The sequence below is a fragment of the Typopeltis vanoorti genome, chromosome 18 (genome assembly GCF_054136105.1).
Source record: "Typopeltis vanoorti isolate ZY-2024b chromosome 18, IOZ_Tvanoo_1.0, whole genome shotgun sequence".
Classification (NCBI taxonomy): Eukaryota; Metazoa; Arthropoda; class Arachnida; order Uropygi; family Thelyphonidae; genus Typopeltis; species Typopeltis vanoorti.
In genome coordinates, this window is record NC_143566.1 from 62,190,876 (window position 1) to 62,214,940 (window position 24,065).

Sequence of the window (24,065 nt, forward strand, 5' to 3'; positions counted from 1 at the left end):
TTTTGATTTTGAAGTGATCAAAGTTGTGTGCACTTCTGATGACGGAGATTGGCTCTGATCAGGAATTGGTATATAATGTTGTGGAACTTGTGTGAAGAAATCAGTCAGCTTTGCAGTCTTGGAATCTAATTCCAAAGTCTCCTCTTGTTTCTTTTTTGATAGTTTTCGCTTTTGTGCACCACTTAACTGAACACGTTTCATCTTGGTTCTTGGGATCTGTTAAATACAGAAATAAAAAGATTATTTTGTTGAATATTAGGTGGCAATCAACACAGTTACACATATAACAGGCAAAATTATATGAACAATTTAATTTTCGGCTTACAGCTGAATCTTGTGCTTTCGTGCTTTAATTAACTCTTATTTTACTGAAGTCGCACTTCTGTGACAGCTAGGCCTTTTACTCAGAAATGGAGGCGCATTTCTGAGACAACCACATGATTTGTTTTATATTTGCTTCTGGAGCCTTTTATAAGACATAATTTATTAAAACAAGACCTTAAACAGACAGGAAAATAAAAAATAAAATGGTTACATTAATTATAAAAAATTAGGGCTTTAGGGCTGCCTCATTTGTCGCAATGGTAGTGCCAGAAAGCGTCATGAGCGATAATACGGTGTAAACGAACTGTCATGCACGTGGTTAGTTTTATTAGGCCTTCTACACGTTATTATTTATTGAAACAAAGTAGATAACAGTAAGAAAAGATAAAAACAATGAAAAACTAATTTAAAGTTAATTTAAATTAAATTTGTCATCTAACTAAAGCAGAAATTCTGTGGTGCCCTCCTTTCCATGATGCCCTAAACACATGCTTATTTTGCTTAATGGTTAATCCAGCCCTGATCTATGTTGGAATAGAGGTTTTATTCCTCACTCTGTTCAGAATTCCCACCCTATATCTAAACCATAGGTGGCCAACAGCAGGCAAGTGGGCCGCATGCAGCCCACAACATGATTTTATGGCCCACGGCAGGATAAAAACTATATTAAATTATATGTATTATCAATTTAGCCATTAGTTTCGACCACAGATTTTCTGATTGACATACTAGTTATATTCATTATTTCTGATGACGGAAACAATTTATATTCTCAACACGGAATCAAAATTGCTTTAAAAAGATTACTCAATTTATAAAATCTACTGTTTCTCTGTGCGAGTTGTAGTAGTGGGAGTGGTAGATTTCTATGTGCTCCAGAGTAACGCATCGTTGAAAGTCACTTGCTCTGCTCTGGTTACAGTGACCAGTTTCAGAGACTTAGTTTCAAGTATTTTTTATTGTTCTCCCAGTAGTAAAATGATTTAACAAATATAGTAATTCAATACATATAACTATTGCCTTGAAAAAATGCAGTTTATTTTTATTTAAGTTCTGTCTAAAAGTATGCGGCCTGTGACGCTACCACTCATCATATATTGGCCCTCGTATAGAATGAAGTTGGACACGCCTGATCTAAGCCATGCTTTTTCAAAAAAAGCATGCTAGGGTGGTCTAAGAAAAGAAAGCAACTTATCAGGTGTAGCTTGAGACAAAGACTGTGCTAATGCCAGCTATGCCTTCCGATCTTTTACGAAAATCATTGGGCATAACTTTTATCCATCTGTGCTTCCACCTCTTTCTCATTAAAATGCCACTGCAATGTCACCTAAAAGAAAAGGTGACCTCTGGCAACATTCTTCTCATCCAACTCCTATGTAGATGAAGGCAAATCACCTCCTGGAACATTGCAACACATGCCTCCTGCCAGAAAGACATCAAAGATTCTTTAACCTGGATTAAAAAAGGTTCTGATGGAATTCCATCAGTTGTGTTCAAGAAATGTGCTACTTAACACCTATTCTTTATCATCTATATACTACATTATACTTAGCTGGCATCCACCCTATAGCATAGAAGCAAGTCCACAGATATTCCATTCCAAAAAAGGAATGTGTCTGCCATCCAACTATCGACATATTGCTCTCACCTCAGTACTGACCAAAGCAATGAAGATGGTAATCAGCAGTCAACTTTTTGATATCTGGAGAATTGTCAACTAATCAACAATGACTAATATGAAATTTGTCAATCAAGATCCACAGTAGACTGCCTGGCCTACACCACTTACTTCTGGATATGTGCCATCGAAAAGTCTGAAGAAACCTGTGCTGTTGGCCTGGACATTTGCAAAGCATTTTGATAGGGTCTTGGCATCAAGGGCATCTTAACAAATCATCTTATGGTCCACTTTCCTCCCTATGTAATTAGATTGCCACTTTTCTCTCAGGTCATTCACAATGTATAATGCCAGAAACTGTTCTTTCTTTTCAGATTTTCATCGAGGTTCTGTTATTTCACCAACCCATTTCTGCATATATATATATATATATATATATATATATATATACACACGAGGGTGGTCTGAAAATTTCTCGGTCTTGACCATAGATGGCAACAGTTTTTATAAGTTGGTGCATCTGTCATAAGCATCCATGTGAAATTACAAGTCATTCTATCAAGTAGTTTGTTTTATACAGCTGTTTGAAGCAAAAGTGTTGTCTGAACCTCTTCAAATAGATAAAATTGAGTATCGTGAGTTTATAAAATTCTTTGTAAAAGAAGGTTTAACGCCAAAAGGAATTCATTCTAAGTTCATAAGAGTTTATGGGTACTCTTCTCCTTCATTTTCAACAGTTAAGAAATGGACTGCCGAGTTTAAACATGGCCGAACTAGCCTTAAAGATGATCCACGTGAAGGACGTCCAAAAAAGTGTAACACCACCAGAAATCATTGATTCAAATCAATGATTTCTGGTGGTGAGTCAAAGTGAATGAAATTGCTGAGACTATAGGCATTTCAAAAGAATGTGTAGGATATGGAGATGTGAGTTCAATCGACAAATATGCAAATGGGGATGCAAGTTCAATGTTGCAAAATGTAAGGTTTTAAAATTTGGAAAACAAAGATGGGATGCAGAATTTATGCTTGGTGAGAATATATTGTTGGAAGTAGAGGAAATAAGAGATCTGGGAGTGATAGTGGATAAGGATCTAAAATTGAGGGGACACATCACCAAAATTGTGAAGACAACACAAAGACTTCTGGGAATGATGTGGAGGACACTGACGTGTAGAAGTAGGGAGATTCTTGTTCCATTGTATAAGGCTTTGATTAGGCCACATGGACTATTGTGCCCAGATTTGGTCACCAGGTTTTCAGAAGGATGAAGAGATGTTGGAAAGGGTCAAAAGGTGACTGACTAAGGTAGTTTCTGACCTCTGGAATGTTGAGTATGAGGAAAGATTGAGAAGATGTAATTTGTAGAGTCTGGTGGAGAAAAGGAAGAGGGGAAATATGATAGACCTACAAGTTGGTAAGGGGTTGTTATAAGATCAATGGTGGAGAAGTTCTACAGAGAATAGTGGGATATCAGGGGAGAACCAGAGGTCATCCCTGGAAACTGTATAAAGAGGGTGTGAGAGGCAGGTTTTTTTCATGCAGTCGTGAATGATTGGAATGCCTTGCCCTGAGAGTGTGGTGTTTGCAAGGAGTTTGAGTGTGTTTAAGACATGGTATGATGAGATGTGTGTGTGATAAAAGGATCTCCCAGATGAGTCTTTGACTCCATGAGGTCTTGTTTAATAATAATAATATATTTTGCATGAAGAATTGCAAATGAAAAAGCTTTGCGCAAGATGGGCGCTGCACTTTCTCACAGCAGATCAAAAACACACTCGCATGAAAATCTCTGAACAGTGCTTGGAGCATTTTAGCAAGAATAAAACTGATTTTGTGCATTGATTTATTACTATGGATGACACTTGGATTTATCATTACACACCAGAATCCAAACAGTGGACAGAAGCCGGTTGTTCAGTGCTAAAGAAGACAAAGTCGGTTCCATCAGGAAAGGTAATGGCATTGGTGTTTTGGGATGTAAAGGCATTTTGTTTATGAATTATCTTGAAATGGGTAAAATAATAACTAGGGAATATTATTCCAATCTTTTAACCAGAAAAAAATTCAATAAGAAAAGACCCAGTTTGCAGAAGGAAAAAAAAATCATCTTTAATCAGGACAATGCACCTGACCACAAAGGTGTTTTGGCAATGAAAATTAAGGGATCTGTACTATGAATTGTTGGACCATCCACCCTATTTCCCAGATTTGGCTCCCTCTGACTTCCCAAAACTAAAACTCTTCCTTGCTGGTCGGCGTTTTTCTTCGAATCAAGAGGTGATGACTGCAGCTGTAGAGGGAGTATTCTACAGATCTTACTGAGAACCACTACAGGGATGGGATAATGGCACAGGAGCATCGCTGGAATAAATGTATTAGTCTTAAGGGAGATTATGTTAAAAAAAAATAAAAATAATTTTGAAATTATAAATTCATTTTTTCATTGTTAGGTCAAGAACTTTTCAGACCATCTTTGTACATATATAGATGATCTGCTCTTACTGACAACAAACCCTTATTCACCTTCACACCATCCTGCAATGAGGCAACAATAACCTTATCAATTCTTCCAGAAAATTTGGCATGCATTTTTACTCAAAATGTGACCTCCCCATTGTCCAGCTGCTTACTCTATACACATCTCAAATTTGTCCAACCTTGAAATATTGCTCTCACATTTGAAGTGATGCACCTAAGACTTCTCTAAAAATTCTTCATGCAGTTCAGAAAAGGATGGCTTGATTGACTGCTTACCCCCAGACTCTCTTCAGCCCACCATCTCAGACAGTTTCTACATTATATCTCTTCTACAGATATTTCCATGTTCAATGTTCAGCAGAAAAAAAAAATATCGACAGATTACTTCACTCCTGACACCAGCCTACACAAGGTGTTTATTTCTATAGGCCTTGTAGCTTCTCTTGTGTGAGAGGGATATAAAGAAATAATTTTTAAAAAATGTGGTGAAGTTGTCTGCAAGAAAAGAAAATTCTGAACTTCATGGTGAAGCGAAGAGGTCCTGAAGAGGGGGGGGGGAGAAAGAAAGAAAGCTAAGCATGTAGCTTTGATAGAAGGCAGCAAAATGTTTTGGAGGATACTGAAAAAGTTTAGAAATAGGAAAGAACTGGACATGATAAAGGAGATATAAAAGTGGAAGAGATGGATATTCTGGATGTTTAAAGTAATTACCTTGAAAAATTATTAAATGAAATATTCATTAGGAGTACAGTCATATGTTTCAATACCAGAGGTCAAAAATCAGTCAAAATTTTGAAAGTGGGGAAATGCTCAAATAAAATATTATCAGAACTCCATGGAGGCATGGACCCTGGGATGTCCTCACTGTTACACAGAAGACTCATCAAATCATGCTTAAAATTTGATACTCACTCTTCTACTCACATCCATTTTATAGAACTGTCAGTTCTATTCCTGTTGCACTTCATTATATGAAACATCTCTTCCATGTTAATTTAATAAAAATCTCTCTCTCCAATTCAGATATCTAAATCATTCCTCCTCCTCCACCACATACCACCAACCAGGACAGGGAGGAGGAATGATATAAATGAAGTTCTTCAAATGGTATTTTATCGATATGTGCTAATATCATTAGAGATACCTAACATCATCTTAGTGACTCTTTCCTGAAACCGTTCTAAAATACTTTCATACCGTGAAAACCAGGTGACCTAATCTGTGCACAGTAGTCCATATTTGGTGTGATCAAGGCCATAAAGAGTGGAGCTATAATCCTTGCTTCTACATATTAATATCCTCATCATTACCATATCTGTTGTGCTATCCTTGTGATTACTGTAATATGGTCCTTAAATTTGACTCCTGTACAGGTGGTCCCTTATTTCCTTCACCTGTTTCAACAAATTTCCATGAGACAGGTATAAAGTATCTCATTATCATCCTTTGCAACCATGAAATGGCAGTTCCACTAACTTTTCTATCTCACTGTTATCCTTCCTTTTCTTGAATACTCTAATATCCATCTCAACATCCTCCTTCTATCCATCTGTTCCCACAACAACCACTAACTGTCTCACTTTCACTCTATAATCCTCTTACAGTCACACTATTCATTTCATTCCTCATAGTTCTCAACATTCCATCATCTGCAAAGTTGTGGAGAACTATTATCTTTTCCCAAATCCAACCACCAAAAATGTATCCTAGACCTTCCTTTTTATGCTCACTATCCTCAGCATCCATTCTTCTTATATGTCCCTGTCAAAATCACTTATTCAATCTCACCTAACTCATTTTTCTGTTCTTTCATATCTCCTTTTATTTCCACAAATGTCTACATCCATCTTTGGTTTTCAATACCATCCAACAACGGCATTTCCAGACTCCATTCAAATATAATTCACTGATCATTCCTTTGTTCAAATTCATTCCATTCACAAACTGCACATCTTCTCCTTCAACAGTTCAGCCAACATACTATTCATCATTGTTATACCTGGTTAGTGTGCGTCCCAGGTATAACACCTTTCTATCCCACTGTTACCTTTTTCCTAGAATAATCATGACCTCTGGTTCTCAGGGGAGAACCAGAGGTCATCCCTGAAAACTGTATAAAGAGGGTGTGAGAAGCAGGTTTTTTTCATGCAGAGTTATGATTGGAATGCCTTGCCTGAGAGTGTGGTATCTGTAGAGAATTTGAGTGTGTTTAAAGCACGGTATGATGAGCTGTGTGTATGATAAAATGACCTCCTAGATGAGTCTTTGACTCCATGAGGTCTTGGGTAATAGTAATAATAATAATAATAATCTACTGATATCCATCCCAACTTTCTCCTTCTGTCCATTTGTTCCTGCAACAACCACTAACTCTCTCTCTCACTTTTTATTTCTCATATGCAAAACTTCTATCACTACTTTGCTCATCTTTCCTCCTGGAAAATAAACCTTGTGCAACCTCCCATTTATCATATTTCGATTAATGGAAAACTCCATAGAGTAGTGCTCTTGAATCATTCATTATATCTATCCCATGGCTATCTTTAACTTAGTTCTTTCAAGCCCATCATTTATATCCACCAAGTGTCTGATTTCATATGCTTCATCTCATCTTTCATCATTATCAACTACTTTCAAGTTTAAATTATGTCCCTACATTCTGACTCATGCTTATTGCATGTCATGCCCTCTTACTGGCAGAGATACAGAGGAATAAGTTTTGCATATACACTGCATAATTGGATGAGTGAAGTCAAGTTGTCGTGGTACCCGCCTATAAAACTGATTTTTTTTTTTTTTTTTAATATTATTCCACACACAAGAGACTATAAGGCCTATAGCATATCATTGCTAAGTGGGCAGAGGTGAAGGGAAAAGCAATTTTGCTGATATTCTTTTTGAAGAGTCAGAAGTTGTAGTCCTTGAAGAATACTTAATGGGTAAGGCTGTTCCATAGAATAGAGGCAGGAGTGAAAGAAAAATGGAAGTAACAAGTCTGATAAATCAGCGATTCAAATGTAATTGGAATTGCTGATTTATCTGCAATATCTAGCTGGTGAACTGCAGGTTTACCAGCCAGAAATGAAGGCATGATGGATACCAGTACTGCTGAATAACACTTGTGGAAATATCTATGAATGAGGCACTGCGTGGAACCTGATTGGAGTGAGGTCGTCGGAGAGGACCACCAATTAGGCAAATTGTCCTCTCCTAGACATCAAGAAATTTTAGAGGTTTCTGGTGCACCATCCATAATGCAAAAGCAGTATTCCAAGATGACTAGGTTGTTACTATCCCACTGAAGGATGATATGAAGATCAGTTTTAGGAGTTACTAACAGTGGATGATCTTGAAGCTTGAGATGTCTGAACATGGAGCATTCTATTGCAAAATTATAAGAGATGTGAGAGAGAGGTTGTTTATGTATATGAGAAAGAGAGTGAGTGAAATAACTGAGCCCTGAAGAATATCTGCATTAATAACTTAAAGATCTGACAGAAAACTAGCAATCCAATTACAAAAGATGAAGAGCAAACCATAAGACTGCCATGCCCTCAATGCTAAACACTATCCAATGCCCTGAAAATGCAACAGCAGAGGTTTCTCTAATTCTTTCCATAGCATGTTGAGTGGTGGCTGATAGTGAAAAGATCTGCTGTCAGTTTTCCAGGTGTTGAAGAAGTTGACCACAGGAAAACATTCTTCATCACTTCAGACAGCACTGATGAGAGAAATAGCATTGCCCCTGCCCTTTTTTTTTGAATGGGCTTGTACATGTTTTACTCAGTGTAGATGAGTAAAATACAGATGTTAAAGGACAGCTATTAGTTCAGGAGCACATCTCTGCAGCACAATTGGTGGATACCATCAGGACCAGAAGACTTTCTGGGATTCAGATTGATCAAGATTCTTATGATGCTCTTCTGGCTATGGTACAAGAGATAAGCAGTGCAGTGTTCCAGACAAGGGTAAGATGATTTGCCTTAGTCATCCATGCAAGTGTGAAATAAAAAAAGATGCCAGTCAGCTTTATCTTGAGGTAATTTGCAATACTGCCATTTATAGTTCAGGCAGAGGGACAGGAGCACAAATGAACAGAATCTGTTACTTACAGCTTTTGCTAGAGACCAGAAGGAATGACTGCCATTGGTCTAACAAGTGAGTTTACTACATTTTGTGCTTTCAAACTCACACTTAACCATGTTGATCAATGTTATCAGGGGTTGTTTGCATCAGGTAAGCTGTGAATGAAGCTGGAATTTTTTTCTCAAGCCACTTATGATATACTATTTATTTTTCATGGACCAACTTGCTACAATTATGTTCAAAACATGGCATGGAGAGGATGGGAATTTTGAACAGAGTGGTAAAACAAAGGCCTTCCAATATGAATTTCTGTAACAGTTCCAAAAAAAAAAAAAGTATCTGAATACGTCCAGAAAGTAAGGTCCATTCACAATTTAGTGCCAAATAAGATATGTGAGGGGGAGGGGGGTCACGTATATGTCATAGCATAGAGTGACTCATTAGCTAGCTGTTGGCCATTTTACTTTTGTCGTGTTATCATTTGTTGTCTTCTACGAATAATTTTATTGAATGCTGTAATAAAAAAGAGGTTCATGGTGTGATATAGTTTTTGTTGACAGAAAACAATAGTGCTGCAGAAATTCATGATGACTGTGTAAGGTTTATGGGCCTAACATAATGAGTGACAGTAAGTTTAGGCAATGTAGTCATGTTTTAATGAATAGCACAATAGTGTTCACAATGAAGAATGCAGTGCCAGCCAAGTGTGGTGACAGACAATTTTATGGAAAGAGTAAACATGAAAGTTGGTGAGGATTGTTGTTTTACAATTACGGAACTTTCTTTTGAATTCCCAGAAGTTTCATGCTCAGTTATTCATGAAATTGTGACAGTAATGAGTGGAATCTGCTCAAAAATTTTTGGAGCATTACAAAAATGAAGGAAGTGAACTTTTTTCTTATATCATGGCTGGTGACAAAACATGGATTTCGTGTATAAACTTCAAATCAAAACAACAATCAATGCAGTGGCACCACTTATCATCTCTGGGGAAAAAAAAAAAAAAAAATCAAACAGAAGAAACTTAGACAAGCAATTCCAACAAATTCAGAAGTTTAGGTGGGAACTTTTGACTACCCCCCCTCCCTCACACACACACACACACACACAGCCCTGACCTCGCACCCAGTGACTACCTCTTCTTCCTGCAACAGCATGACTCAGTGGTTGAACTCATTGGTGATAGACTTTTTTTTTTTTTTTTTGATGGTATGAGATGTTGGTGCCACAATACCAACAATGCCTGGAAGTCAATGGTGACTACGTGGAAAAATAAAGTATATATTTAGGTATTTTAGTGTATAATAAAACTTTTTCTTCTCTACCAGTTTCTTTCTTAATTCTTGACCGGACCTTACTTTCTGGATGTGCCTTGTATCATAACAAAGAAAGAAAAAGAGAAGTAAGATCTCACTTGGCATTGTTGTAATGCAATGGATATGGCACTGCAAATGCTCAAGGAGAGGGAATTTCACTACAGACAAAACTTGTATGAGATTATGGTGTGAGTTAAGAAGAAGAGAGGTCACCTCGACAGTGTATTTGAAAGGGGAACTGGTTAAGAAAAGGTCTAGAACACTGGACAGAATTGTCTAGTTTGTAGATGAACAATTTGTTTTAGGTCACTGCCAACACCAAATATTTCAGCCTCTCTGTCTTCCAACTTGGTCAATTGAATTAGAAAAAGGAAACCAGTTGAAGTTGTAGACATTAAAGTCACTAAGAAAGATGATATCAATTTTAGGGTGGCAGGAGACCATGTCTCAAGAAGTTAAAGAGCTCTTAAATGATTTTCAGAATTGATGGTAAGTGGGAAATACAATACATGAATGATACATGAGGCAAGGAAATCTTAAGCACCACAGTGGTCAAGATAAGGTCCAAGATTGGGTATCCTGTGGATATCCAATGGCATTTATGCCATGAATGTTGGTAAAGTGGATGTGAAAGAAATTTTTACTGTAAGGTTTTTTAGATTATTTTATTTTATTTTATTTATTTTTTTGAAGTAGGTTTTACAGTGACACTATAGTTAATTCAGGTTGTTGTCATGTTGATAATAGTGGTAAAAAGAAAAAGAGAAGGGGAAGATGCAACTGGAGGAGATAAGCTCTTAGCCATACTGCCATCATGAAGTCTCTATATGATAATGTGCTTCAGTAGTGTCCACCATATCACTACACACCCTCCCACAAGCACACAATAGAAATGTAGAAGGCGGCAAGATTATGAGCCTGCTAATTCGGAAGGCTTCTAAACGAGTTGCCATCATGTTAAATACCACATACTATCTGGTTGGCAGCCTCTGGAATTGCTTTACTGCTGTACCTTTGAAGATGGATGGGAACTTTGGATTTTTTTTTATGTTGAGACCATACATAAGAGGTTGGTTAATCAACCTATAGTACATTAGTACTGTGTATGGGTAATGGGTTTGGTAAGGAGAAACTTGTTTACATTTGATTTAAAAGCCTGTATATTGTATTCCTTGGGAAACACATAAGGGGGACAACTGGTCCACAATATAGCAGGGATGAAGGAGGAGAAAAAGAAACTTGTTCTGTGGGTTTCAGGGTGTACTGTGAAGGGATGTTGGATGGCAACTGCATGTGTTCTAATGGCCTTAGTATGCCATGGAAATATTTATAGAATACACACACACATATACTGCACAAATCAAATGCCTGTGTGAAAGTGGGAGGAGTGAGTTGGTAAGAGATGGCTTATTAATCAACTTAATTGCCCTCTTCTGTATTGAGTCAAGCATTTTGAGGGAGCTCTTAGGAGTCCTGCTCCAAATGTGAGAGCAGCATTCAACAGCTGGGCAGATTTGTATAAGGTTAACGGCTATTCAGAGCTGAACTAACATCTTGAGCAAAAGAGAAATCCTAGTTTTTTAGAAGCTGAGGATGAAATGGTTGTGATGTCTTTATGTCAGGAGAGGCTTGATGTCAGGGTGATTTCAAGAAGAGAAATCTCATCTTGCCTGGAAATTTGAGTGTTGTCAAAGGTAATACTGGAAAAAATGGTTCTTTTTTTTTATATGAGAAATAGGGCAGAACTGGGTTTTGCTAGCATTGAAATTGATGAGGTTATCTGGTTATAATTGAAGGATGACTTGTAAAGGTGAGAGAACAGAACCTTGTGGAACCCCACATTAGTGAATGGTGAGAGGATAAGGTACCATCACACATAGTGTGTCTAGACAGAAAGCTGGCAATCCAAATGCAGAAGGCCTGAGACAGACCAAATGATGGGAGTTTGTTTAGTTAACCTTTGTGCCAGACCTAGTTAAAAACATGGGAAATATCTAGTGCAACCACTTGAGATTCACCAAACTTCTCCATGGCATCTGTCCAGATGGGTGATATATGTGAATAGATTTCCTGTTGATCAGCAGCGATGGACTCCATACTGGTGGTCATTTATTAGCTGGGTACCTTCGAGGTAATGTAGGAGTTGAGAATTGATGGTTCTCTCCATTACTTTAGACAGCACTGAGGTGAGTGAGATAGGGTGGTAGTTTGATGGCAGTGATTTGTCACCCTTCTTGGGAATGGGTTGAACATAGGCCAATTTCAAGGCTGTGGGATAGATACTAGTGAAGAAAGAGAGCACATACAGGTGACATAGGATAGGAGTCAGTTCTGGTGCACAATTGGAGGTTTGTCATCAGGGCCAGGAGACTTTTTTGTGTCTAATTAGGACAATATTTTTCTGATCTCTTTCTGACGAAAGGATATAGGTGGCATTGCATATTTGGCATCTGGAATGGTTGGGGGACATTTACCAAGGTCAGTTATGAATGCATTGGTGGCAAAGTGTGAAGCCAGGAGATTGGCTTTTTCTGTGGGTGATGATGCAATAGAGCTATCTGGGTATGATAGGGGTGGGAATAGTGTTGGGCAAAATTTATGACCAACTTCTTTGGCAAGAAACCAAAAGGCTCAGCTGCCATTTGGACAGGCTGCAAGTTTCCTGCTTTTTGCAGCTATTTTAGGCTTGAGTATAAGCACTATAATAGTATAAGAGTATAAGGATGATAGAGGATTGTCAAAGAATGTGTGGCATGCTCTTGAAATCACAATGTAGTGCATGTTAGAAGATTTCAGGTTGTAGGTGTTTCGGAATACTTCTTGCAGAAGGCTGTTCCAAAGGCAGATGGAATAAAATAGGAGAAGTAGGTTCAATGTGCTTGCAGATGCATAGTGAAGAGGTGCTAAGCAGCTGCTGCTCTTGTATTAATAAGTGCAAATAGAAAGTGGAGGAATAATGGTTGGCAATTCAGTGGAGAAATGACCACTGAAGTACCCGCAAAATATACACGGTGCTAAAATATTGTGTCTGTGAGACAGAGGTTGAAGTGTAAGAGAGGGCTCACCTATGAACTGAACTGCTATCCTCTAGAAAGTGTTAATTTTTAGAGTTTTAGTTACACTAACCCAAACATGAGAGCAGTATTCTAAGGATGGGCAGATTTGGAATTTGTATAAAGTTAACGGTTGGTTTAAAATAGCATCTTATATGACAGAGGATGTCTAGTATTTTGGATACTGAGGAAGTTATTGATGTGATATTTTTATGCCAGGAGAGACTGGAGGTAAGTGTAAGTCCAAGCATTGAGAGTTCTGATCTTGTCTGGTGATTTATGTTTTGCAAGAGAGGAGACAAGACTATATTTTGAAAGTTTATTTTTCACTTGGTTAGAGTATAATAAATTTAGTTTAATCCTTTATCCAAGTGTGAGCAAACAAAGTTTGCACCTGAAAGTATATTCAGGACTGGGGTAAGGTGGTACAATACCAGGGCAACTCATTGTAAAGGCAAAGCAAGCTACCAACACTCCTGTCTCAGTATCTCCAATAATGCAAAACACATCTCCTTGCGGATATGTCTAATGTTATGCATTAAGCGAAGGGCCACTACCCAGACTAGTTTCGACCTTTATTGAGGTCTCTTCAGTGGGAGCCAGGCCCAAGCTGAGATACCAGGCAGAAGCATTCGCAGGTCATCTCTACCTATAGGAGTTGCCAAATGGTGTGCCACCCTTTTTTAATGAATTACTCTGGATTTAGAGAAAGATGTTGAAAGTTTATTTTTCACTTGGTTAGAGTACAATAAATTTAGTTTAATCCTTTATCCAAGTGTGAGCAAACAAAGTTTGCACCTGAAAGTATCTTCAGGACTGGGGTAAGGTGGTACAACACCAGGACAACTCGTTGCAAAGGTGGAGCAAGCTACCAACACTTCTGTCTCAGTATCTCCAATAATGCAAAACACATCTCCTTGCGGATATGTCTAATGTTATGCATTAAGGGAAGGGCCACTACCCAGACTAGTTTCGACCTTTATTGAGGTCTCTTCAGTGGGAGCCAGGCCCATTTGGATAAAGGATTAAACTAAATTTATTATACTCTAACCAAGTGAAAAATAAACTTTCAACACCTTTCTCTAAATCCAGAGTAATTCATTAAAAAAGGGTGGCACACCATTTGGCAACTCCTATAGGTAGAGATGACCTGCGAATGCTTCTGCTTGGTATCTCAAGCTTCGGCCTGGCTCCCACTGAAGAGACCTCAATAAAGGTCGAAACTAGTCTGGGTAGGCCCTTCCCTTAATGCATAACATTTTGGAGATACTGAGACAGGAGTGTTGGTAGCTTGCTTCGCCTCTGCAACGAGTTGCCCTGGTGTTGTACCACCTTACCCTAGTCCTGAAGATACTTTCAGGCGCAAACTTTGTTTGCTCACACTTGGATAAAGGATTAAACTAAATTTATTATGACTATATTTTGGTAGCATTGAAGGTAGACCAGATTGTCCATGCTCCATTGAAGGACAGTATGTAAATCAGATGATCTTGTAGCTGAGGATGTAAAAGTACTGTGCAGTTGTCAAATGAATAGAGAGTAGTATTGTCTGTAAAGCTGCAGAGAGGATTAGTGGCAATTGAGAGTAGGCCATTTATGTGTACAGGAGAAAGAAAGTAGGTGACAGGACAGAGCCCTGAGGTACTCCTGCATTGGTAATGAAGCTCGGAGAGAGGAAGTAACCATGACACACAGTGAATGACCAGCGAGGAAATTGGCAACCCAATTATAGAGGGTGGCAAGTAGACCAAAGAATGGCAATTTATTCAGCATGTCTCGATGCTTAATTCAGTCAAAAGCTCTGGAAATGTTGAGAGTGACAGCACAATTTCTTGCAGACATCCAGTGGTGGGCAACAGCTGTGGATCTTGAATGGTAGAATCCATTCTGGTGGGCCTCTAGATAGTGGAGCAGTTGGCTATTGATGACTTTTTCCATTATTTTGAAGAGGACTGAGGTGATGGCAATTGGTTGGTAGTTTGATGGAAGATGTCTCCCTGTTTTAGAACAGGTTCGATATGTAATTGCTTCCACACATTCCTCTTCAACCTTTTGGTTCTGTCCACTGCTGGACGAAGGTCTCCCCCATGATTTTCTGCCTCTCCCATCGATCTCACTCCTACACCTTCTTCTCGGTTTTCCTTTTTTGTCTTGCTAAATCCATTGGTCTCCACTCTGTTGTTTTTCTAGTCCATCTCGAATCACTGCATCTACCAATATGGCTAGCCCATCTCCACTTAGCCTGTTTAATGTATTTTATAATATCCATGACACCTGTTTGAGATCTTATCCGGGTATTTGTCTTCCTATCTCTTAATGTTATTTTTAGCATACTTTTCTCCATGCGATGTTGTGTTGTTCTCAGCTTTTTGTTTAGGGCTTTTGTTAAAGTCCATGTTTCTCTTCCATATGTTAGGACAGGAAGTATGCATTGGTCTAAAGCTTTCCTTTTGGGACTCATAGGGATGTCACTTCTGGATGTCTCTCATTTTCCCATAAGCCATCCATCCAAGGTGAATTCAATCTCTTTTCTTTGGCAATCCTCAAAGGATATAACAATTGGCCCAAATATACATATGAAGTAACTTGTTCTATTTCATGGTTTTCAACTTTGAAAGTTCTATGGTTTATGGATTTATTCATCATTATTTTTGTTTTTTCTCTATTTATTTTTAATCCAATTACTCTGGAGGCTTCATTTAGCTGATTTAGCCTTTCTTCCAGCTTCAAGATTATCTGCTATTAGGACAATATCATCTGCAAATTTCAGATGATGCATTCTTTCTCCATTTATGTTTATTTCCCAATCAAAGCTTCTAAAGACTTCATCTAGTGCAGCTGTAAATAATTTGGGAGATATGGTGGTGTTGCCTTGCCGGATGCCTTTTTGTATTGGGAACTTTTCATTGTTTTTATATAATTTAATTAGAGAAGTTGCATTATTATAAATATGTTTTAGTGTTTCAATATATGGTTTCTCAGTTTCCTGGGTTTCAAGTGCTTTTAGTTTTGCAGATGTTTTAACTGAATCAAATGCTTTTCCATAGTCTATATAGGCCAGACATAAGGGTTTATTGTATTCAATTGATTTTTCAGTGAGCTGTCTATGTGTGAATATGGTCCAAACTATTGTAATTCTTTCTAAATCCAGCTTGTTCACAGGATTGCATTCCCTCTAGTCTAGATTTTATTCTATTTATAATTTTTGTGAAGACTTTATATATGGTCGGGAGTAGGCTTATAGGTCTGTAGTTTTTAATTTCTTCCTTATTGCCCTTTTTTAAAAAATTAATATTAGAAGTGAATCGTTCCAATTTTTTTGGAATTTTTCTCTGTTTTAGGCATTTATTAAAGAGTTTAGTCAGCTGGTTGATGACAGGGTTTCCACCCAGTTTTAAGAAGTCTACCACAATTTCATCTTCTCCTGGAGCCTTTCCATTCTTCATTTCCTGCAGTGCCATTTCACTTTGCAAGATCTCAGGGGCATCATGTTCTTCCTCACCCGAGTTATCAATAGATGATTCTTGGATGTCTCGGTCTTTGTCTTCATAGAGTTCAGTATAAAATTCTTGAATTCTTTTGATTATTGCATCTCTATTTTTTTTTTTTTTATAAGTTCACCATTTTTTCCTCATACAGCAGCTATTTCCTTTGTTCCAACTGATAATGTCCATCTTAGGACCTTTATATTACATTCGTTTTCTATTGTTTCGTTAATTTTCCTAGTATTATACGATCTAATTTCATGTTTCATCTTTTACGTATAGTTTAAGAAATTTCCGCATATTCTATTTTATTGGTGTCATTCAAATCTCTTCTTTTCATATCAGAGTTTCATATCAGAATTTTCTAAGGTTTCCTGTCATAGTTTTTCCTCTTTGGTGCCTTTTTACACCTCCTATTTGTATTACTTTGGTATTATTTATTATATATCTTTACTATAAATCCACTTTGGTATTATTTATTATATATCTTCTGTTGGAGAGGATGAAGTCTATTTCATTGTAAGTTTATCCTTTTGGGCTTCTCCAAGTCCATTTTCGGTTGATTTTCTTCTTGAAAAAGCTGTTCATAATAAAGAGATTATTTTCTTCTGCAAATTCAATAAGTCTTTCTCCTCTGTCCAAATCCAAATTTACCAATGGAGTTCTGATGGTCATCTCTGCTTCCAATCTTGGCATTAAAATCACTCATTATAATTATGTAGAATTCTTTAGAATTATTTAATGTGCATTCTAATGTTTCATAGAAATCTTCTATCTCTTCATCTGGATGGTCCGTAGTTGGGGCATATATTTGTATAATTTTCAGTTGATATCTTTTATTTATGAAGAGACTTAGTTCAGCTATTCTTGATATTATTTTATTAACAAACAGGACATTGTCCTTGATTTGAGATTTTTGAGTTTCTGACACATTCACAGTGGTAGAGTAGATGACCATCTTTTAATCGCATGAGAGTTTCTTCTTTCCTTCTTATCTCTGAAAGGTCCACAACATCCCCATTTTATATGGTCCAATTCTTTCATCAGTTCTTCTAATCTATCATCATCACATAGAGATCTGCAGTTATATGTTCCTACTAATATTTTTCTATCATTGTGCACTGTAGGTGGACTCATTGTAGCTAGTGGAGATTGTAGCATATTTTTCGACCTAGACCCTCTGCCTAAGTCCAGGACACGTCCCTTTTTATGCTGGGCGACAGATGAGCCAGTGTGTAATTTTCCTACTTTATTCATCATTCCACACATTGGGATAGTATAATAGATCATTGAGATAATACAGGACAGGTGTTAGTATGGAGCACAATGTTTGAAAACAATTGAAGAGATGTCATCAGGACCAGAAGACTTTTCAGTGTCCAAGTTATTTAGTAATTTTCTGATGTCTTTTTTGTCAAAAATCTACAGGAAGCACTCAGTGCTCCGATTCCAGTAAGGCAGGAGGCAATTTCCCTTAGTTATCTATGTAGGAGTTTGAGGAAAATAGTGATGTTAGGAGGTCAGCTTTATCTTTGGGTGAAGTAAAAGTGGTGCCATCAGGATGAATGTGTGTGTGAGAGAGAGAGGAGGTGGGGTGGAAGTGCAGGTGAGCAGAAGGAATAGCTTCCATTTGGATAGGAGCCAAGTTTTCTGAGGTCATCCATCTGCCTCCAGAAAAGCATATGAAATGACCACCTGGCAAGGACTGGTGTAGCACATCACTAAAGAATGGAGTGACCATAAGGTATCTCAGGATATCAATTAATAGATGAATGGATGATTGTTTTGCAATTGTTGCATGCTTTGGTATAGGTAGAATATGAAGTTGGGGGATTTTGATGTGAGTCAACTGTGACTACTTTGATACTTTCACTATTGAACCAGGGCTTGGAAAGTGAATGAAGACTTTGGGTAGAATGGGGGATGAAAGACTTCATGCCGCTGAGGATAATTTCTGTGACTCATTATTCAGAACAGGTGTCAGGATAAGATTAGCAGAAGTAATAGTCAAATCAAGGAAAGGAGTAGAAATTCCAGAGGTTATCCTATTTAGCACTTATGTGGTGCCAGAGAATGCGAGGTTGGGAAGGGTTTGAAAGGCATTCTGCGAGAGAGAGAGAAGATTGCACAAGATTATAGTTTGAGTTGCTGAGAGAAGAGGTGACCTCTATGGTATATTTGGAAGTAGAACTGGTGAAAAGAGATCCAGAGTACTGGGAGAGTGAAAAAGGTTTATAAAGAATTTATGTAGGTAGATGTACAAGCATTAGGTCATTGCTTATAACAAAAACTTCTGCATGCTAATCAGCTTGGTCAAAGGTGTTGGAAAAGGAAAGCAAGTTGGAACTGTGGATGTTGAGGAATTCTAGGAAGATGACCTCACTATCTGGATGGCAGGACTGCAGATGGTTGAGTTTGATGAAAAGTAATGTGATGAGGTCTGAGTAGTTATCAGAGTTTGGGAATGATAAATACATCAGATGAATATTACTAAATGAGATAAGGAAGACAGAAGAAAGTGAAAGCAGGGGATTCTAAATTTGCCACTCTCTTGTATGTAATGTCTGATCTCACAAAGGCACAGGTGCCACCCTTGTGGCAAAAGGAATGTGAAGTGTGTAATTTAAACATTGGAGATGGATATTAGTGGATGCAAATGCTATTTAAGGTTTCTGTCAAGAATAGGCGGTACGGTCTGGATGACTAAGTGATGGTAAATGGCATTTATGTTAGTGTTAATGTCACAGATTGTGAGTTTATAATGAGGAGATTCCGTATGTTGATTGGTTGTTGTGGAAATAATTTATAAGGGGGAGTCCTCTTTGTCGCAGTGTTACTATTATTGTTTTTAAGATCTGTCTGTTCATTTGTGGTTAGATGGCAAAATAGAGTGGAGATGTGCAGTGAGAGGAGACATGACATCCATACAGAGAGTGACCAGTCTCTTGGCCATAATGTGGCCTCAAGCATTATCTACTACCTAGTAGGTTTAGCATTTCTTCCAATTAGGATATATTCCTCACAGAAATCTCACTCAGTCCTTGATTGGCATTTTGCTTTCAGCTCTGAAAGTGAAGCACCTGTCTAATTTATTATATTGTCTATCCAGTTTATTCTAGGTCTTCCCCTTTTTTAAGCTCCTGGAATAAGTCCTTCAAGAACTTGCAGTGACAGACCATTCGATCTGCTAATATAACCAGGTCCCATAAGCTGTTTCTTTTCAATCTTAGTTATGATGTTATCACTTGGATTAGCAGAAGAACTGATTATTTATTATTATTCATGCCTCTATGGAGTCAAGAGACTCATCATGGGAGGTCCTTCTTAGGAAACACAAAGTCTATCATACCACTCCTTGACCATTCTTGCTCTAACCACCCTCTCAGGCATGTCTATTCATCTTCCAAGTCAAAACCACATGGTCACTCTCTCCAACTGGTGGGAGAAATGTCATTTCACTTATTATCAGCTCTTCTGATGCTATGACCAAATCCAAAATTCTTGAACTTCTTGTTCCCTCTATTACATGTTGCCTAAGACATTTGTCCATCAAGAATTCTAGAAATTCTATCCCCTTATAACTACATACATTTCCCTCTTCCCAGCTTATACTGCTATAGTTAAAATCTCCCATAAACAATCATTCTTCTTGCACTTGCAAAGCTCAACTGCCAAAACATCTCCTGCTCCCAACCTCTGTGCTCCTTGGTTTGTAACAACACCCCCACTAAACATCCTGTCTTGGCCACTTCTACCTCACACCATATACTTTCAAAACCATTGGTGTCACAGCCTTCCAAGAGCCTCCACTCTTAGAGGACATAAGTTATAGCTTATCATAAGCAGTACTCCACCACCACATTTTCCTTTCCTATCCTGCTGAAAAATGCTGTACCCTGCTACTTCAATTGTGTTATTATATCATCCTCCATCAACTACGTTTCAGAGATCCCAATAATCTTTGGCCAGGCTGATGCTATCAGCACCACTAATTCATCTCCTTTATTTCAGATACTCCTGGCATTAGTATAAAGCATAAAAATGTCACTGCTTCTATACCTATCATTATCCCCTCTCGACCACACTGCACTCAGTGTTACCTGATGTCCCTCCTTCCCCCAAGAGGTCACCCCCTGCTACCATCTACCCTGGGAATTCTGGTTTCCCTGTATTAACACACTGACTCGTTCAGAAAACAGCAATCTCTCCAGATGTCTTCGTTCTTCCTCGTTCAAATGCAAGCGGTCTCTTTTGTCCTCAAATGCCCTCCAAGCATCCACATATTCCAATCCAATCCTCTCTTCTGATATATTCTGGCTATTATGTTATTCAGTATTACTGCTCTCTTGTCACTATCATACCTGGGCAACACGCACACACAATCTTTCCTCTCTGCGTTTTCTTTTGCACAACCTCAAGCAAAAATCTCAGATCTCTCGCCACCCGATTTACATAGCCTCTCAAGTCATTCGTGCCCACCATCACAATCATTTCATCCACCCTTTCACCCCTCTTAATTGCCATAGCCACACTTTCTATTGTCCCTCCAGGCAAACACTCCTCTGGCATCCTATCTTACAGTCCACAAAGCCTCATTTGCCTTACTTCAAAATATGTGATGTGGTCAGTGTAAAAAAGCAGTCTTGTGACCACTTATAAGCTGCACAAAAAGTTAGCTTTTTTGTGCAGTTTATAAGGAAGTAATCTAATATCCTTATCTGTCCCCAAAAGACCAGCTACAACCTCTGGATTTACCTGGAGTATACCAGGTAGCCTGCAGCTGCACCCATTCATACTATGGATAAACAGGTAGGGCTGCCAACATCTGTATATCAGGGCACCAGGATTACAACCATTTCCACTACACTATGGCCACTCAGGATTAGCAGACCATTCCCTAGATACCAAGCACAGGATCTACTTTAGCAAATTTAAATTTGAGAGCATTTCCTGAAATCTGCTGCAGCTCTTACCAACTATCACAACCTAAACAAACATGGTTTATCAACCTACCTCTCATATGGGAAACCCTCATTGGCAGACAGTCAGCCAAGAACACCCAAACAAAGCCAATAGATGGCATAATTATAGGACTTTAGTACATCCTGAATCTCTCCTATTCCATTTTTGTTACCGAAGTGTGCCTGCATGCATGTGTTTAATACCAGTGTATTAATCGCTAAGGATGCTGATTTAACTTCAGTAAAATATAGGAAGCAATAATTAAATATTTTTAGTTTTCTAGTCTAGGTTGTTAATTTCTTGAAACAACATGATGCTAGAGAATTTATGTATAAATCTAAATACCAGGATTAAAGAACTCCAATATTTAAAAATCATTTTTGCACAAAATAGCTATAATCTTGGGGAGCTACAAACCTAAGATATAATGTAGGGACAGGGGATATTGACAGTGTTGCAATGTGCTTTAACTTCAACAGCTTCTGATATTCTTAACTTTGTTTCATTTTTGGAAGTTAAGAATGCTTCCTTTTTTCTATTTGTGAAATGTGATTGTAATCTATTGTATATGCTGCTATATATGTACTTGAAGCTTTTCAGGTTTGGTTAGTTTGTTTTTTGGTTTTCTTTTAGTAAAAATCAGGTATGGGTATACTGCTCATACAAATGGAATGAAGTGGTCTGATTGTAGACCTAGCATAGGTGACAATGCAATTTGGTTGGCAAGGGAAGTGATAAAAACATTGCAACACTGTAAAATGTCATGAATCTAACAGCAAAAATAAGAGCTACCAACCCTTGGGAGAAAATAAATATTTCCTATAATAAAATTTCCATATATACAAAATATATATAAAGCTATAAAACATATATTCAACCATTCTGATTACAAAATTATTTTTATCAGTGACTCTAAATTATAAAATCAACAAAGAATAACAGAAAAGAAAACGATCCACAGTTTTATCGTTTTTTAATTTTTATAACATCATCTTGCAGATGATGATGCAGAGTTGAGAAGAACTATGAGGAGTATAGCAGATGTTATGACCTAACAAAAAAAAACTTGAATGAGGATGCTATTTCAATTGCAAAGTATAAGGTTTTAAAATTTGGAAAACAAATATGGGACAAAGAGTTTACACACTTGATGAGGATATACTGTTGGAGGTGGAGGAAATAAGAGATCTTGGGGTGATGGTGGATGAGGATCCAAATTTTAGAGGAGACATTGCCAAAATTGTTAAGATAACATAATGAATTCTGGCAATGATGCGGAGGACGCTGACTTGTAGAAGTAAGGAGATTCTGGTTCTATTGTAATCTTAGTGTTCTTCTAATACAATCTTGACACTATTATAATTATATGGAGATAGAGAGATCACATATTGGCTTATATTAATTAGCCTGGCTTTCTCTGGCTTCTGTTATTTGTTCAGTTAAAAAGAAAGTGTAAATAAAGAAATGTGGTATAAAGTATAAAATGTGTAATTTCCCATAATATAAGCATTATGAAATGATATATTTATATTATTTTATTTATTTTTTTAATTATCCAAGCTATAAAATGACAGCAGCATCCATGGTTGAAGTGAAACCTGGAGTCCTGGTGCAGTCTTATCAAGGGCTTGTAAAGAGGCAAAATAACTTCATTATCCTTACATGTCAAGGTTCATTTCAACAATGCAATTATCCTGTAAGTTGTATTTGCAATTTTTGCTATGTGACCTTTGAACTTCAAATTCCTATCCACCATAATGACTTATGGGAAGAAAGATTCTATAAAGTTTAGGGAAGTAACCTTGCAAAAATATCCTGACCACTGTGGTGTTGGAGTATTTCACACATTTTTTATGTGTCTGTTACAACTGAGTTTAGTATGTTTTTTTAATTTTTACTTTGAGAGCTAATGGTATTCAGACTGAGCTCTCCTTATACTTGTAACACCTCATATTCGTAACACAAGCGTTCTCGTATATTAATCGCTATTCTCGTCTCTTTTTAAACCTTGCTGTTTTGAAAATCGTCATGAAACACGGCTTTAACTTCTGCTTATAATTAAAATTTATGTAAGTTTGTCCCTTTTAATTGTTATTATTATACATGGGAATTGTGACGAAATATATACTGAGTGTTGTACAATTATCATCGCCAAAATTTTTAAAGTTAAAAAAAATGTAAAAAATGAGTATGTTAATAACTGAGTTGTAAATGGCAGTAATTTTAAAACACTGGAAAAAATGGTCCTCCCCCCATTCCCTTACACAATATGTGTGTGCGTGTGTGTTATTATAAATTGAAGGGTCATTCAACTCTGATCCAGTTACTGAATGCAACTTTAGACCCAAGTTTTGTAGAGGGGGGAAAAATAATACAAGTTTATAAATATTTAAAAGAATCTATAAATCTTAATACATTAATGCGCTATTATCATGAAACTATTAAAATATTATTACCTGTTTTCAAAATTCCGCTTAGTAGTTCTTGATCGAAAATATCCCTGCAGACTGGAAAAACAAAATTGTTTTGATTTACTGACCGTTTGTACTTTTGTTAATAAAACCTTAAAACAGCTGAAAAACGACTAAGGAAACATAGCCAAATTATAAAACAGTATTTTCATTTAAAATCCATTTCAACAACCTCTAGGGTGCAATAACCAGAGTAGTGCAAACAGCTATACTACTGATCAGTGATCGAGAGGTCATTGACACGAAGAGTGCTTACGGTGATAGGACTT

General features: G+C 37.4%; 1 protein-coding gene across 1 annotated transcript in view; it reads right to left on the reverse strand.

Moving 5' to 3' along the window:
• LOC150096714 (protein FAM151B-like) overlaps positions 1-24,047 on the reverse strand; it is a 95,042-nt gene extending 70,995 nt beyond the window's left edge. The window contains exon 1 of the mRNA XM_090408426.1: positions 23,782-24,047. The gene's annotated coding sequence lies outside the window, so the exon portion shown is untranslated. The remainder of the gene's footprint in view (positions 1-23,781) is intronic.
• Between the last annotated feature and the right edge of the window lie 18 nt (positions 24,048-24,065).